The sequence below is a fragment of the Fukomys damarensis genome, unplaced genomic scaffold (genome assembly GCF_012274545.1).
Source record: "Fukomys damarensis isolate Sample0158 unplaced genomic scaffold, DMR_v1.0_HiC HiC_scaffold_33, whole genome shotgun sequence".
Classification (NCBI taxonomy): Eukaryota; Metazoa; Chordata; class Mammalia; order Rodentia; family Bathyergidae; genus Fukomys; species Fukomys damarensis.
This window is the reverse complement of record NW_022900945.1, coordinates 34,936,815-34,955,630: the sequence shown is the minus strand read 5'-3', so window position 1 is coordinate 34,955,630 and position 18,816 is coordinate 34,936,815.

Here is an 18,816-nt window from a genome sequence, read left to right as displayed (position 1 = left end):
GGCGACGCAGAGCACTGTCCAGCAGTGTCTCAAACCTGAAAGAGCAGCGGGGTGGAGATGGGGCAGAGAGAAAGGAAGGACGCCAAGACAAGAGTCTGATCAAGGCGGCGTTTAATGCCGGCAAGCACCGGACTTTTAAAGCAAAAAAACCACAAACTATTATGGGATGGGTTTACCATAGTAACTGAAAGGTCACACAGGAAAAGAGCAAACAGGCTCAACAAAAACAACCCACCGTGAGTAGTAGTAACCCGGACAACCACACATCTAAAGGTCAGAGACAAGAAACTGTAACTTTCAGGAATTCCACAAAGGAAACACTCTACCTGCTCAACTGGAGAAGCTTAACACATATGGAGTTACTAGAGTTAACGGTACTTACAACCAATACTCATGATCCCCACAAGAAAGTACAGTGGAATTTCAGAGAGAAGCAATTAAAATTTCTGAGTTAATCATTGCATATCAGACACTTTATATATATACTTCATCAAATATACTATCACCAAAAATGAATCTAACTTTCTGATGCAAAGGATGGAGGTAGGATTCTGGGGAAAAATTCCAAAGTATCTCCCTATAGAATCTCAGAACAGCATAAATACCTGTTTTCCCAAGTTCCATGTAGTTGGAGTTACTTGTTTCCGAATAGGGTTTTGACAATGTAGGATTCTCTATCAGTCCAGAAATAAAACAAATTAGGAACTTTATATTTAATTTGTGCCTCTCTTTCCCATTGTACAATCTCTTCAGCAATTTAGTTTATAAACAGTTTAGCAATTTATTTAGTAATTAGCAATTTAGTTTATAAACACTGCAACTCACGAATCAACCACAGTCCCTTAGTTGATCATATGTCTGTCAAATGGGTTTTTTTTTCATTTTCTATTCCATACTGTTAGATCTTGATCCCTGGACCTCTCTCTCATCATAGATATCCTCTTAATAAATTAAAGGATTGTCCAGAAACCATAATGTTATTTATATGTGGCTGTTACCTGGTTTTTCAGAGCATAATTTTTCCCAGCATTGCCTATCATATTGGATAACTGTAGGGTTCTGTGATTGGTAAAAATACACCTGAACTTGCTGTGATATTTTTCATTGTAAGTTTTTGCTGTGTCTCCTAGACCCACAGCTAGTTAATTTCTTTCTACCCTTTTCCTGAATGTTGTCTTACCTGAGCGTTCCCCCAGGATGACGATGGCAGTATGCACCTGACACACAGATGGAGATTAGAGCTCATTTTCATTTAGCAATTACTTGGCATGTCAAGTGCTCAGGATTTCCACCAAAACAGACACATTTGGGATATCCTTGACTCACCACAGATTATTGATTCTATTACAGTGATTATTGATTTAAGTGGGCATCAGTGTCTTGTGAAACAAAATTTTGGAATTAACAAAAGATATTTTAAGGGGAACAATTTAACACATCACTCACACTGGCATCTTTTTCAAGAGTGAAAAAAATGACATGTTAAGCTTTAAGGATGCCCAGGATATCATGCATAAACCAGGCAAACTGAGTTAACAATATATTAAGTTCCTGATGCCAGAATGAGAGGATGTATTCTTGAATACATTTACTTACCACTTCTCTGAATGACTACAGTATGATAGGAAATTTGACAGGCCCTCAGGCTGAACGGAGGTTAAGGAAGATATAATTTTTCCCTTCCTGAACTTTGTAATTGTAGGTTATAGCAACTAGACAATTAAGAACATGATGGAGAGCACAAAACATATGGTAAAATACAATGAGAAGGTATAACAAAAGAGCTAGCCCAACTTTGGAGATCAGGGAGAGAAACTTACAAAAATCTTACAAGCTAAAACCTGAAAAAAACAGGAATGAGGAAAACAGAAGGTAGGCAAAATGTACTTGAAAAAAGAGTGAGAATGAAAAACTGATGAAATTGGCTTAATGTTCTTCTCTGACTAAACTGGCTTCTTACTGAAGCCCCTGCCATTCTCTTAGAGCATTTACATTTTTGATAGCTTGTCACTGCAAATTTTTACTGTCCCCTTTTGACAGATAAATTCTCCCCCAGCCTCTTGACACATTTCAAAATAAGGGCTGACTTTCTTTAAAAACCAGGTGAACACCTTTGGAATGCAATCACAAGAAGGGAAAGAATGCTTAAAGGAGTCTAGCCAAAATAAGGACAATTAGCAGACACAGAGGGCCTAATAAAATTGAGTGTAACCCACCTAATGCAGTTTAGTATTTCCCCATCCGTTCCTATAGGGTTTAAAACTCTCCTGCCTTTTCTAATAGAATTAAGTTTCATCTCTCTCCCCTATGGTAAAGTCACTCTTCTCTGCTGAAAAGTTCTTAAAATCTTTCTTATTTTTTCATCTAAAATCAGGCAGTGTGGTACTTTTGAGGACAGAAGAATGTCCAGTATGGTTAGAAAGTGCAAAACGGACAGGATACATTATCAGGTTTTGATCTTGTGAAAGAGGGCAGATTAACTTCCATTTAGTAAGACACTGACTGTAGAGAAACTGATTTTTCTATTGCCGTTTTTCATGAAAATTCAGTAATCTAAATCGTGTAGTTATCCAGATGATTTTTTTATTCCCAGGATCCACTAGATTACTCTTTAAGTTTTAGAAATTTGCCCAACAACATAATTAAATCTGTCAGCATATGCTATATCATTACTACATGCTAGAATGGAAAAAAAAGAAGAAAAGGAGAAAAAGAAAGAAGGAAAAATTAAAGAAGTGATACCTGACACATAAAATTTAACATCAAAGTGAGACATTTATATTGCAAAATCCAAAGCAAGTCTCCAATCGAAGAGAAACAACATAAGTATTTCAAGTTGCCATTATCGATTTCAGAATCAACCATTATTTTTTAGTGCTGGATATTGAACTAAATGACTCATGCATGCTAGACAAAAATGTACAGTGGGAATTCATACCGTTCCTATATTAAATCTTTTTATTTGTTGGAGTCTTCTACAAGGCCGTTCCACTTATACATTACTTTATTCTTATTTGTTTTCATATTTGTATAATAGGCTAAAATAAATAGAAGCTTATAAAAATCATCAGAACAAATTATATATCTTATATCACTTTGACATTATTGCTAGCATGCTGACACTGTTTTAAATGATTATCTGCTTTACCATACTTTCCTTTCTCTCTTCTAAACATTAAGATTTGGTATACATTTTAAAAATAGTCTATTTCTTGAATATATATTAAGGTCTATAAAATTTCATAAAGAAAGAGTCAAAATATTCACCTAACTCTGTACTTCATTGAAACAAACTAGAACATTATTAAGATTTCATGATTAGGAGGTTAAGGAGATCTATTACCCTAATAGATCAGAGAGATTTAGCTTAGGAAAAGGAAAAGGGTTAAGCTGTGATTCACCTTATGTTTTTCTACCTTCACTTTAAAGTCACAGAGAGAACTTTTCAAATATAAAAGAATATGTCACATCTATAGAAATTGGGTTATTTTGTGAAAGAGCTACCAAATTAGCATTTATAATTGATAGTTATTTTAATATAGTTCTAGAGTAGTCTAATGTATAGTAACAGTGGTAGACAAGCGACTAAAGGTAGATTCTATAAAGGATAATTTTTTCCTGATGTTTATTTATTCAGAAGGTTTTTTATAGACCTCTCTTTGTGGTGCCCTAGAAGGGTCTTCTGCTCTTGTCCTACTCTAGCAGATATTGAGGAGGAAAAAAATCAGTATTTTTCTTCCTCAATTACTGATTGCTTCTCATAGAATGGAGAATTGGGAACAGCATGCTATTTATAGGCATGTATCTTAAATATGCAGCTAGGGTTAGATTGCTTTTCAACTTGCTGTAGCTCTCTGTCATTTAGACTTAAAGATTTGTTCTCACTGTCTAGCCTAGTTATTAAACTTTTCTAAGTTATTTAAAGCCCATATAAATAAAAACTTACCATCTGCCAGCATCATTCAGGTAGATAGATTTTTGCTATTAGATTGAATAAAAGGTTCAGAAAATCTGTGATCCTGAAACACTTGTAAAAATATACTAGTATTAATATACTATCCACACCCTACTACTACTAAATTTATGCTACTCTATTGGTATCATAATGGTATCTTTATAAAAAGACAAATTTCCCTAAATCAGTTCATGATCTAAATATGAAATAAGCAAAATATAAATATAATTCGATCATTCAAACTATTAATAACAGTATCTATCATATTGCTACTATTAATACTAAGTAGTTTGTCATAAATTGAGTTTGTTACACAATTTATATTAATTTCTCACTTAATTCTTACTATCAATTTCAGAACAAATATAATCAAATCAATTTTCAGATGAGAAAACTGATAGTTTTAAAGTTGGAACTGAAATTTGAAATGAATCTATAAAACTATAAAATAATGTCTTCACTATGCTAATCTCAATTTGAATATTAAAATTTGAAACCTTAATTACTACTTATTCATTACCTACTGTGTGCAAGATATTCAGCAAATGATTATTTGTCCATATTATTGCTGTGCATTTAATGGTGTTATTTATATATAACAACACATTGAAAATTGTAGACACAAATAATTTTCATAAATTTCCTTTCCAGGGACACTCATAATACTTTGTCCTCCTTTGACAGTTAATTAACAGGGCACCAACTGTTACCTAAGAATGGAATGATGAGTTTTGGCTCAAGAATATAAGAAACAAGAGTCTGAATTGCACAAACACATGGCCAACAAGACCTGTTAAGATTGTCAGTGAAAGTGATGAGGAAGTAAATTGGATGGTGGATAAAAATAATAATATTGATTCTGGCTTTGAGAATAGCTGTGTCAGTGAGAACTATAATTTATCCTATTCACTTCCTATTTCTAATCTTGTCCATGAAGAAACATACCCTCAAATCCTGGAGTATTTCTCTACAATCTATTTGAAGACTACTCAAGGGATAGTTGGTAGTAGGCACTGATATATTGCCAGTTATTATTTCAGGAAAAAGGATTTATGGCCCTAGTTGCTGAAAATACTGTGCAAAGATGGTCTTCAGCTCTCAGCTTTCTTTGGGGTTAGTTTGAATAAAAGAAACTGTGTTACCCAAACTTATGTGTTTCCTTGGAAGCAATCATCCCCAAACTAAGAGTTATTAATGTCAAACGGTCCAGTGGTCTTGTCCCAATGGAACAATCCTTGTTTGAGGACACCAGTTTAGATCATTTTTGAATATCTCAGTTCTCCTTCTTCCCATTCTTTTTCCTTCCTCTTCTTAAAAGGCACTCCAAATAGTGATTTACATCTCAGAATCTGCTTTTTTAGCAACTACATCTTGCAAGAATATTTAACACCCAAATTCTGCTTTACAGTTTTACTCTAAAATTTCTATACTATTTCCCTGTCCATGTCTATTCTAAAATATTGTTATGACTGTGGAATTGGGCTTTTACCCAGTCCCGTTCTGATTTTCCTGTTCTAAATGAGCACTTTGTCTTTAACATACTACTTTATTTCACTTTTCTTTCTCCCTATGATCCACTGTCTTTGAAGTGTATAAATGTATTTGCTCTATATGAAATTATTAATCAAAGTAAATAACTTTGGAGAGAGAGAAAAGGATAGGAGGGATGCCAGAGTGGGGTCTAGAGACAGAAAAAGAGATGACAAAAATATTGAAGAAATAAAACAGGCCAGGGATTTAAATGTTCAGTGGTACCGCACAAGATCATGAGTTTGATCACTGATATTAAAAAAAAAAAGTGAATCAAGTAATAAATATTCAAGAATTTTTACCAATAAAGCAGAGAAGAGTTAGTTTCCATCCTTATCAAAACAAAATGTCAGATTACATTTTTATTGAAAATACTATGCATCACAAATAAATTAAGCTAGATGAAAGGACTAACATGAGAATACAAAAGCTTGATTTAAATATTTCATAGAGCACATGGTATTTCATTATATTTATATTAAATTTTTATGTTTTTATTCATCTGCTGAAATAAATTTAATTTAAAATATAATAATTTTAGAAGGTTGAAAATCAAAATTCCAGAAGCTGTAAATGAATTTTGCAATGTGACTAGACAAACATATAATCTACAATACTTTCTATTATTTGAATTTCTTAGCAATCTGTTAACTATGCATTTTGTAGTTTATAAAAAGGAAGTGAACAAAAGTCATTTGGATCTGAAATAAATTGTTTTTTTAATTTTTCTTTTTATTTTAATCTGGCATTCCTTGGTATTTTAAAATTATCTTGAAAGAAAACAAATTCAAGTATTCATAAATTTAAAATTTTGTAAATAAATATAAATTTTCTCCATCCATGGCTTTATGGCTCACTCTTATAGTGATGAGTTCTCATTTATATGTTCATTTTATTAAGAGTGCATTGTATTTTAATGTTCCAAATATATGATGCATATTCAGATTCAAATTCCCACAAGAATCTTTAAATCCAATTTATTTTTCTTGTGTTAAATTGTTTATTTTATTCTAATTTTTTCTTTTCTGATAAGATTCCTTGGGTAATGAAACATTCATGCTACAGTGCTTCCATTTTGCATCTGTTTAGTGAAACTATTTTGATTGCATTTGTAGTTAAGCCAATTAATGCTTGTATATTATACATATATATGGTGTTTTCTTTGTATTTCACCTGAAGACACTCTTTTAGAGCAAGAACACAGTTTTCCCACAATTATACTTAGAAGAACAGAGATGAGCTGAGCTAAATACAATTAAGTAAATTGTAATTTTTTTTTTTTTTTTTGTACCCGGGATCGGACTAGGGTCCTTGCACTTGAGAGGCAGGCCAAAGAACCACTGAGCTAAATTTCCGGCCCTGTAATATGTTTCAAAATAGCTATGGCCTAAATTTTTTCTTGTGTTATGAGGAAATCTATATTATTACCATTGATATTTTTCTAATTTAAATTACTATTAAGCAATGAGTTTTGATAAAGAAGACTGTGAATGATAATTTTTATTCATCAAACTTTCTTATATATACAAAATATTTATTTAGATTTGTGAGGCTTAATTTTCCAGAGTAAATTTAATTTACATTAATATATTTAATTATATTAATATATATTAATCTATTAATATATAATATATTGGTTAATTATATCATATTAATATTAATATATTTAATTTATAGTAAATTTAAGAATGAACCAGAATTGTAGTGATATTTGATTAAGTAGAGTCAGCTTCCGTGCCCCACATAAGCTTTAATTAACGACTTATCACAACCAAAATTGTAGTATTCATTACATTAAGGGATCCCTTCTTTTTTCTAATATTTTTTAAGCTGGGAGGGAAATAAGATTTTGTTTCTACACTTGATGTTTTAATACTTCCTGCATACTGTGTATATATATTTTAATACTTCCTGCATACTGTGTATATATATTTTTTTGTTTCAATTTTTTTCATCAAGTTTATTGGTACCTTTTAGGTATACAGTACAGTTACTTTTATAGATGGGATCTTGTACCTTTACATGACAGGTCTTGGTTCTCATTTTTCCCCATACCCCTGACCTCCCTTCACCCCCTCCACCCTTCCCTATTTACAAAGACTTTGTTTCTATCTTTTCCTTTTCTCATATTTTTTTATTTTCCCTTGTTTCCTTTCTCCTACCCTTCCAACCATACTGTATATATTTAATTGTTCTGTGCATCAAGTTACCTTTCAGTCAATTTATCTTATTCTAGTATAGTTGAAATTATGAGCGTTTGAATGGATTTACTGAAGTTACTGATTATACTCAACTTATTTTATAAATATAAATAAGCCTTAGTTTTGTTTGTTTGTTTGTATCCGGGATCGAACTCAGGTCCTTGCTTTTCCAAGGCAGGTGGCAGAACTACTGAGCTAAATCTCTGGTCCCTTTAGTTTGTATTGTAATGTCATTTCCTAAGGTCTTGGGTAAATAAATAAATTGTTCATTATTTTATCCAGCTCAATCCCAAGATCACAGATTTGTTTCAAACTGAGCTCTTTACATTATTTCCTCTCGCTACTACAAACCACCCTTCCTCTTGCACTTCCTAGAAATTTTGAATTTATAGTCAGCCATTTTTGTTCAGCTTTTTGTGTCAAATAATCCTATTGATTTTACATGTAAATGCTTAAATGTAGTTCTACCCTCTACCTCATCTGCAAATGAATAGTCCTCAACTTTTCCCCAGACAATTACTGTGACCTGCTGTTTTGCTCACTGTGACAAAATTAACTTAAAGAATGAAAGATGCTTTTTGTCTTGTGATTTTAGAGGTTTTAGTATAAGGATCACTTGGTTCTGTCTTTCAGGGCCTGCGGTTAGGTAGAACACCATGGCAGGAAGTGTGTCATGAAGCAAACCTACTCACTTTATGGTAGCAGGAAGTAGAAAGTGAGAGGAAAGAGCCAGGGCCAAAATATACCTTTGTAGGGCTTGACTTAGGTTATTTTCTTTCTTCAAATAGGCCTCATCTAATTTTCACCACCTAACAAAAGTCCATTATGCTGTGAATCCGTGAATAGGATTATCTGCCTTTGAGGTTAGAGCCCTCATGATCCATTGCCTCCCAAAGACCCCACCTTGAAAAATACTGCCCTGAAAACTAAGCTAGAAGACATGAATTTTGGGGATATCTCAGATCCAAAGCATAATAGCCCCTGATTTCCCTGCTTGTACATTGTGAAGACTCCTTTACCAATCTTTCACATGGCCCTGATATAATATTTTTCCAAAATCAAAGTGTTACATTGAGTGAAACAAGCCAAATTTACAAAGACAAACATCTTATATTCTCCCTAATATGAGAAATATAAAAAAATGACAAAAAGAAGGAAGATTATTATTGTACAAGAGGATAGAAAGGGGGATAAAGAGGACATGAACGGGTGGATAATATGAGGCATGACTATTGTCAAAATGCGCTATGCACATTGAACCCCCAAAATATGTAATACTAGGTGGGAAGCGTGTATGTTATGTACATATCTGTCAAAATGAACCCCATTGATCTGTATAACCAGTAAGCAGTAATAAAAAATGTGGGGGAAAATGTCTTATCAGGCCATGTTCACCTTTAAAATTTCTGGTAATCTAATGGAAATTTAAAATCTGTAGCAAGCCAAAAAAATAAGCTTTCAATAAACTCAAACCACATAATCCGCTACTATTATCTGCCCCTATGGCCTAAGTATAATGGATAATCTTACATGTCAACTTTAATGAGCTGAGGAATATCTAGATACATGGTAGAACATTACTATCTAGGCCTGATTGTGTGTTTGTTTTTAGATGAGATTATCACTTGAATCCGTAGATAGAATGAAGAAGATTTTCCTTCACCAATGTGAGTAGTGTCATCCAGTCTGTGAAGACCTGATAAAACAGAGATGTGTCTCTCTTCTTGAGCTGTGACATCCATCTTCTCCTGCCTTTAGATATCTGGTCCTTCGATTCTCTGGCTGAGACTCCAGAATTTATTCCAGTATCACTGTCAGCGTGCTCTTGTTTTCAAGTGTTTGACTTCCTAGTGGAGGATTGCACCGTTAGCTTCTCTGGTGTTCAAGTGTCCAGAGTTGGACTGATTATGCATTGGCTCCTCCTGTTCTCCAACATTGGATGGCTTCTCTTGGGACTCTTTGGTCTCCGTAATCACATGAGCTGATTCCCACATTACATGTTTTCTTCTATAACTCCATGTACCCTATTGGCCTTTTCTCTGGAGATACTGGACTAAGATATGAAAAACCTTCACACATCAGTCTGTCACTGGGACATTTCTTTTGTGTCTTCTTTTTACTATGCTTAGGATTCTTTATGAGTAGCCTACTATAAATATCACATATTTTTCACTATTTTTACTTCTAAAATCTTCAATTCTGTAATTAATCCACTCATGCGCTATCTTCTATATATCTCACTTTAGAACTTATTAAACTGCATTGTAAATCTTTGTCAATGCATCTGTTTGAGCAGGCCAAGAATGATGTCCCTTTTTCTTTGTCTTTCCCATATCTAGTACAATGCACAAGGCACAAATGTTGCATACTGAAGTTTTAATTTTAAATAGTGTAAAAAAATTCAACTCTAGAAATGTTATGTGTTATTTTTTGTTGTTTTTTCTTATTCGTATTATCACTTTGGTGAGACAAGGTCATCAAGCCTTCTTTTACATTTTAAGAAAAACATTTCTCCTTTTTTAAGAATTTTTCCACCTATCTATATTATCTGCTTTGAAATATTTGTCTGCTTGTCTAACATATGGTTCCTTTCTGTCTCATTGCTGAGGCAGTATACCCAACACCCAATGTTAAAGAGGAAAGGTTTATTTCAACTCACAATTTGTAGAGGTTTCAGTCCGCAGTCAGAGGTCCCCATGGCATGGTGACATGGCAGAGAGGTATTACAGAGGAGAAATAGTCCATGGCAAGGCAGGGAAGAGACAGCAAAGCAGCTATAGCAAGCCTTCTTTCTTTCTGCCCTGTATATTCCACCAGGATACAAGCCTATTGTTTGGTGATACCCATAACCAGGTGTCCATTATCCACACTGTTAGCAGTCCTGGTACCATATCTTTAATCTACATTCACACACCTTATTCAGCCACATTTGAAAATCCACACTTATAAGTGCATGAGGCTTTGGGTGGACATTTAGATACAAGCCATAAACTGTCAACTTTTTAAAATTGCTTTTATATGCATAGATCATCCAATTGGACATTTTAGGCAATATGTTATAGCAGGTTTACATACACATACCCTCTCCATCAAGGCTGTGCTGTTTCTTTATTTGGTTACCTTGGACAGTTACTGTGATGACTGTTGCTCCTTCTGTGTGCAATCTCTTTTGTCCTACCTCAGAGGATAGAGCTTTGGGCTTGGGCAGAGCTGTGTAAAATTTGTGAGATTTTCATGAAAAAAGTTTTATATTTGCCATATCCTCTTAGGACCACTTATAAACGCTTAAAAGGGTTGGAGATTTCTTGCAATAACTCTCATAAAGTAGAGTTGTTTTTCTGGGAAAGTCTCTGAAGCTTCTCAAGGTGTCATTTCAGAAGTATCTTGTTTATTATTCTCTAACTTTACTATGAAATCTTTACTATTTCAAAGAATGTAGAAAGCTTGCTAGTTCTACAAAGAGAAACATATAAAAGTATCATATTTGAGAAAATAATACAGTAGATTTTAAGACTAGAGTCTTAAAATTTTAATTTGCTAGGTGATCCTTGAAGACAAGTACTTATCCTGTTTTGGAATTCCTACTAAAAGAATTTAACTTTCTATTTGTCAATTGAAAATTGTATGAATACTAGGTAATTCAAGGTGAGAGATACTTTATATGTTTATTTTATCCTATTTTGGTGTTAAGAAAACCTCCATAATCAGTACATATTATCAGTGTATTAAATTATAAGTGAACTAATTATATCAGAGTGGATTTTGGATGGAATATTCAAGGTTTTTGACAGGGAGCAAATATTTTGCTTTGAAATAAAACAGAATCATGGAATATTATTAGAAATAACTGGAAAAATAGTTTGTAGAAAGACATTTTAGAGTTAAATTCCAAAGGCAAATGTAAAATCATTTGATCAAAGATAATAGGAAAATAAAACAGTACCATTATATGGGTTGTTGAAATGAGTTATCAAGTTAATACATCTAGTGTAAGATCCAAACAACATCACCTTACTCACTCACCATAATTAAAAGTCACAAGTGATCAGTGTGGCTAGGATTGAGAAAAATCTATTGTCAGGAAGGCCTTGAAAAGTAGAGGCTCTGCCTTAGTTATGTAACTGTCTAGCTATAAGTAACTCCTTGAAAGACCAAATAAATCCATTCTCATTAGGCATTTCTCAATCTCTTCTATATTTATACTGTCTGCCAGTCCTCAGTTAAGTCTCTTTTGTAATGTACTTTTTATTTTTGTGCAGCCCAAGGGGACTGGCATAGATCTATTTACATAATAATGTAAATAATGTAATTCAATGTCTTGGGAGACACTAGTTAAAGACTAAGTGGTTGCAAAATGTCTTTTTTAATATAAATTTCAAGAAATCTCTATGAAATTGAAAAATCTTCATTGACATAGTGCATGCTCAAATATAAACTGTACAATAAATGAAGTTTATTTCATAGTATTTTCATAAATTTATTTGTATTCTGTTGACAACTAAACTCTTTTGTAGCAAATATTAAAATCCCTTGAGTAATTTTCTTCTGAATATATGCTGGAAAAACTGTTTTTTTACATTGAACATTCAATATATATTTGGATATTTTATCATTGACTGAAATATTTATTGTATATTCACCTTATATGACATATGAATGAGCATTAAGTGTATAATGAAAGTTATTATAAAGATCTACTGTAAAATAATGTTTATAATTTTCCATATTTTCTTTTATACAACTGAATGTTCATATTTTATGCACTCCTTAAATATTTTAAAATGGTGCTCAGATGGTATCTGTAAACTACATAAGGTGTCAATACAAAATTATTATTAAAACCTGAAGATGTTTTACTGTATAATAGTTGTTAGACACTTATTTTATAATTGGTGTTCTAATAAGAAAACATATTTGTATTAACATTCAGAAATATTTCTGAGAACCCACAGTGCCTTCTGTAGCTAAGAGAAGAAGAAAAACCTCTTTGACTTAGTGCAATTCTGACCATTATTTCAGAATATAAAAAAATAGTATTAAGTAAACCTAAGATCACCAATTACTAAGGCCAAATAGTAAAAGATCCAGCTTTCAGTTTCAATGACATTTTATTAAAATGCTTCTCTAAATTTAATTTGTATTCAATAGATTTTAATTTTAGAAAATAAATTTAAAATTTGTATAATCATATGCCTAAAGACATGTAAGTTACCAAATATTATATCTCAATTTATGTATGTTACGTATAACTATACAGAGTTTTTCAATCAAGCTGCCTACATAGAAGGTAATAAGGTAATCTTCAGTTTACAGAGGAAACAATCGGTGTTCCCTCAAGTCCTGTGTGTCAATGGTGGTCAGATACAGAATTCACCAGTTAATTATAGTTTCACTTATATTTATGGACTTTGTAGTTATTACTTTATGAAGTCATTTTATTATGAAAAGACATCTTAGGTGAGGTAATACAGCTGATGTCCACAAACATATCTTCTAATTTATTCAGTATTGTTCTCTTAAATTTATATTTTCTTTGCATGAAAACCTTTAACTTTTATCCTTTTTTGGCCCTTTTAGTCTATACATACTTGTGATTATTTGATCTCAGTGTTATACCTGAGGTGGTACACCTTTGATGTCAAGATATTTGTCTAATTCGTGAATACTGCCGCATAAAGTGAAGTCACAAGCCAAAGATAGAGTATGATTTTCTGAAATAAATACTGTGGAATTAGATATGAGAGTATATGTGTTGAGATACTCTTATTAGTTAATGTAAGAATATTCCTGGGTGGTGCTAAGAAGCCAAAATAAGATTGGCTAATAAATATTCCAGCGCAGAGGGAGAAGTTAATTTTTTAACAGAAGCCTTTAGAATGTATACTCTTAATAAATATCCTATGATGTCTCAGGAATGATAATGAGAAGAGAGGTTAAAAAAAAATCTGTGAACCAAGACTGTGTTCTTTTATGTTAAGCCCAGATCCCAATCAACCATACATGTTTAAAAAAATAAATAAACCTTGTTTCTAGGTAAATGTTTATTTATATAAAGTGGTATACTCTATAATAATAATAATAATAATAATAATAATATTATTTATTATACTGTGTTCTTTTATGTTAAGCCCAGATCCCAATCAACCATACATGTTTAAAAAAATAAATAAACCTTGTTTCTAGGTAAATGTTTATTTATATAAAGTGGTATACTCTATAATAATAATAATAATAATAATAATAATAAATTATTTATTAAATTTTCTAGAGTTAATTTAAAAAGCTTAATTACAAAATTTAACTTGGATTGTGAGTTAAAATAAAAAATTGAAAAGTACAAACAAGCATCAAATATCCATTTCATTATTTTTTAAAAAGGATAACAAAGTAACAGGAGGAGAAATTCAAGGAAGAAGAGTAAAAGAAAAGGAATAAACAGACATAAAGTATGACACAGGAAAGTCTACAAAAAACATTTTAATGAGGGCCCCGGAACTTCTTAAACAATTTAAATGCATATGAAAAAATGAGAAAGATCCAGACTATGCTTAGTAATCAATTCTCACTTTGCAGGGAAGAGTAGAAATATGGTCAGAAAAACGCTTTTTGGAGCTTCTCACTCTCCTATAGTGGATGCTAAGAAAAAAAACATCACTGAAATATCTGTCTAAAAAGATCTGCAAAGGCTGGAATTCCATCGCATAGGGAATCCAGAGTGATTAATGTCTTTTCAAAAGAGCAAACAACCATTGGTGCAGCTGAGGAAACAACTTGAAAGTGGGAAACTTGGCCTTCTAATGAAGGTATTTCCAACTGCCAAGGTATCAAGTTCCTTTGGAACATAGAGAAATACTTATAGGTAAAACTGCGTTTTTGTTACTCTTTAACTATAGCCTTTCCCCTTGAAAGCGCGGTTCTCTCCATTGTTGCTTCTGTCCTTTACGTGTTAGGCTGGAAGAATCTAGGTAGGGAAAGCCACCTATTTTTGATTAGTGCCTTGTGCTGAAGGTGGACTGCAAATGCCTTAGTCTATTGTGTGGTGGTGTAACAGAATATCTGAGACTACATGGTTTAGAATTATCAGAAATTTATTTCCTCACAGCTCTGGTGGCTTTAGAAAGTCAAGACCTGATGAGAGCAACCTGGTTGCATCATTACATCATGGGAGGTAAAGAGAAAAGAAGCAAAAGAGGTCTGAAGTTTTTCTTTTATAATGCCATTAATATTTATCAAGAGGGGCCTAGTCGTCTCCAAAATATCCTACCTGTTTCAAATTTCTAAATTCTGTTCACCTTTTCATTATAAACTCGGTGTCTCAAAATTTCTTTCTTCTCACATTTTTCTATGTTCAGTTGAAAGAAGAAAAGCAGCTCTCTCGTTGCTTTTCTGTTTACAGATTTCTGCTGCCTGATAAGGTAGTTCATTATTCTAAAGTCTATATTTCATAACACCCTCAAGAATGTCTATAAATATATGATAGATATATGGCAAAGGCAACTCTTGTGAAATGTCAGACGAATATATAGAACAAGGTTTTTGAAAATGGAGGAAGGGTCAGTTTATAAAGTAACAAAGAACTTGGCTAAATGGTTGCCTCCCTAATATGACCTTTGAATAATCTCTTAGAAGTTTGAAAAGTTCTCTACAACTCTTTTTTTTTATTTTTAAACCCTCAAAAGAATCACCCCTTAACATTTTGTTTATAATAATACAAGATTTTTCTAGCATGCACTTCAAAAAATGTTTCTGCCTTTACCCATTACCCAAAAGTCCTTCCAAAGGTTCAGGTATGTATTATAACCAATGACCTAATTCTTTAGTATCAATTTATATCTTGGTACATTTTGTGCTGTTACAACAGATAGCTTGAGACATTTTAATACATAAAGAAGAAAAATTAATGTCTGCATGGTTCTGAATACTGGAAAGTTTAAGATAAAGGTGCTAGCAATCATTAACGTCAGGTAAGGAACTGTTTTCCACTTTCAACATGGTACTTCAAACATTACTTCCTCCGAAGGGGAAGAAAGCTGTTCGTTAATGTCAGAAAAGGAGAAAAGAGTAAACCTGGTCCTACAAGTTAGAACTCAATTTCCAAAATTGCACTGGAGGTTAAACTTCCATGAGTTTGGAGGGGATAAAAGCATTCAAGCCTCAGCATGGGCACACTGGGTTTCCTGTGGTATTGATAATCGCTGGGATGAAACCCCAGACCCTTCTTCAGAACGACATTCACTCTCCCGAATGGTAAAACTCAGATGAGACTCACACTGGGAAAGAAACTCTGTGGAAAGATTTCTTTCCCCAGTATATGTTATTTTCAGATTCAACGCCTTATTGATCAGGGATACAAAGTTTCTTTATTTGCCCTGATTTGATAAAATATGACAGGATCTTGTCAACTCCACAGTCCCCCATGGACCTTATTTAGATCTATTCCAACAAGCAAATTTTAGTTCATGTAACTAGTCTCTACCTAACCCCTTTTTTATTCTCTCACATATGTCCTTATGAGTGCTCCTTAAAAATCTTTCTAAATATAAGTCTTCATCCAAAAGCCTACTTCCCTTTTAATTTAGTCCTCTCCTTAGCAAGTGGAGAATAGTTGGTATCATAGTCTGTGAAATATGTCTGATTTAAAAACTCTGTGACTCTAAGCTATAATTCCTCATTTGCTTCTCAGTTATATCTTCTTATTTTTATGGTAGAAATGAAGAATATTAATAAAATTAATCTCAGTCACTTGGTGTATTATATTACATGAAGAGTATCAGTTTTACTGGATGGGCTTTCAGGTCATGGAACTCGGTAGAGAAAAAAATTTAAAAGTATTCCTAGTTCTTGGCTACATTCTGCCTAATTGGGGTAGCAGGTAGCTAGAATTTATTTTTTATTTTTATTACACTTACTGTATAAATGTTAGAGAACATAGTTAATAGAAGTATCTACAGTAACAGCTTTCATAATTTAGAAGAGATGTACTTACAGAACTATTATGGAAATTGATTTGATAGTGTAGGGCAATTAACCATTATAATATTTTAATTATACAGGTAAATATTTCATAAATTCTGAAAATAAACACAAATAACTTTAATAACTAACATAATGTTTTGATAAATAAAGGCACTTTTCTCAAAAATATCCGAACAATCCAAATGGTCTATTTGCTGACAGCTCTTAATGAAGGTATTGGTATTTTACTGAGTACCTTAGAAGTCAGTGAAAATAAGAAGAAAGGACACCAAGAAGTATTTTACAACGTAAGAGAAGTTCAAAAGCTCACCTGATGTATATTGCAGAAACACAATATAAATAAATATATAGCTTCATAGAAAACCACTTTCTTACAGGCAGATACATATTCCAATTTTTAAGATACATTGAAGGATTCCCTTGAAGTTTTACTGATCAGATTCTATTCTTACAATCATATCCGTGATAGAATAATTCACAGGACCCTCGATGTTAGATGCTATATTCTACAGAAATGTTGTTACTTCAAAGGCATTTAATTTCTAGAAAAGGCTGCTTTTCAAGTATAGCTACAGTTTGCAGGACTTTTTATGTGATTTTTGCATACTGTCATATAAATGATACATTGCATAAAATGACACAGGACCAGGTGACTGGCTTCTCGTACCTATCAGAAGTTTACTTGTTAAAATGACTTAAACAGAGATTGACAATTTCCAGGAATAGGGTAAAATACAGGTAACTTGTCATTCCTTTTGTAAATGACAGGTTTAACTGAAAAATTCAATTCAAACAAATGAACCTGTTCACAGCTTGACCGGTGGACAATGCTACAGTTGTTATATTCTTCCTATTTGAAACTGTGTAAACACTACCAGTAGTTATTTTTCCATTGTGAAAACAAATAATGCACCAACCAGGGATTTAGCCTAGCTGTTCTGCCTCCTGCCTCGCAAGCAGAAGGTCCACAGTTCAATCACAGGTACCAAAAATAAAGAAATAATTAATTTAATAAATAATGCACCTTCCAAAAATGGAGCCTTGAATTGTTGTGGTTTCAGAAAGAAAAGACTTTTCTTCTCTAACCACAGTAGGAGATGCTTTTTATAGAGGAAATTATTATAGACATTTAAGTCAGTTAGATATCTAAGTCCTTGTGACACACTGAATAACTCGGGGGCAAGCCATTGTTGGGCATACTCACCTTTCCCTAAAAACAGAATTATACCAACAAAAAGTGGGGTACAGCTACCCCCTCCAGCTCAATTAGATATTATTACTTTTATTTTAAATTTTTTAGATCCACTTATGGAAAGTAAATATATACAAAGATCTACAGACATGTCCTAGACACTACTGTTGTCAAAGTATGTCATAATTAAAAGGTAAAGGGTTCAATACAATTAATAACAAAGAGGCCAGGGTATATTTATTTTTCAAATGAACATAAAAAGATACTGTGGCCATCGTCCCAGAACACACCACCGTGGACCATGATAGATTTACCGCAGCGGGGAAAGCCATGCAGAAGCTACATCTGACGGCCCTCATCTGCTGCAGCCCTGGGACCTTCCAAGATCACCAGACCTGATGAGCTGCTGTTTTCAAACAGAGAAGAGGGAGATGCAGAGGACTGTAAAGTTAATCATGCCCCAAACAGGCTGTAAGGAGTTAACCCCACAATTGGCTTGTTTACAGAAGTGAGTCTGGCTGAAGCCTATGTACCAAGGTCAGAGTAACTCGTACCCAAATTTTGTTTCCACAACTAAACCCTTAATTAAACCCAGTAATTAGAAGGGTATCTTCTAATTACAAACATAATTTTGTTTATTCTATTCTTAATTCAAGAATGCTTTGGGGCCAGGGATTTAGCTCAGTGGTTCTGCCGCCTGCCTCTCAAGTGTAAGGACCTGAGTTCGATCTCCAGTGTCAATAAATAAATAAACAGGGCCGGGGACTTATCTCAGAGGTTCTGTGGCCTGCCTTGCAAGGGCAAGGACCCAAGTTCAATCCCCGGTACCAAAATAAATAAATAAACAAACAAATAAATAAATAAATCACAGATTCTGCCGGGGATTTAGCTCAGGTTCTGCAGCCTGCCTTGCAAGCTCAAGGACCCAAGTTCGATCCCTGCACTCGGGAGGGAGGCACAGG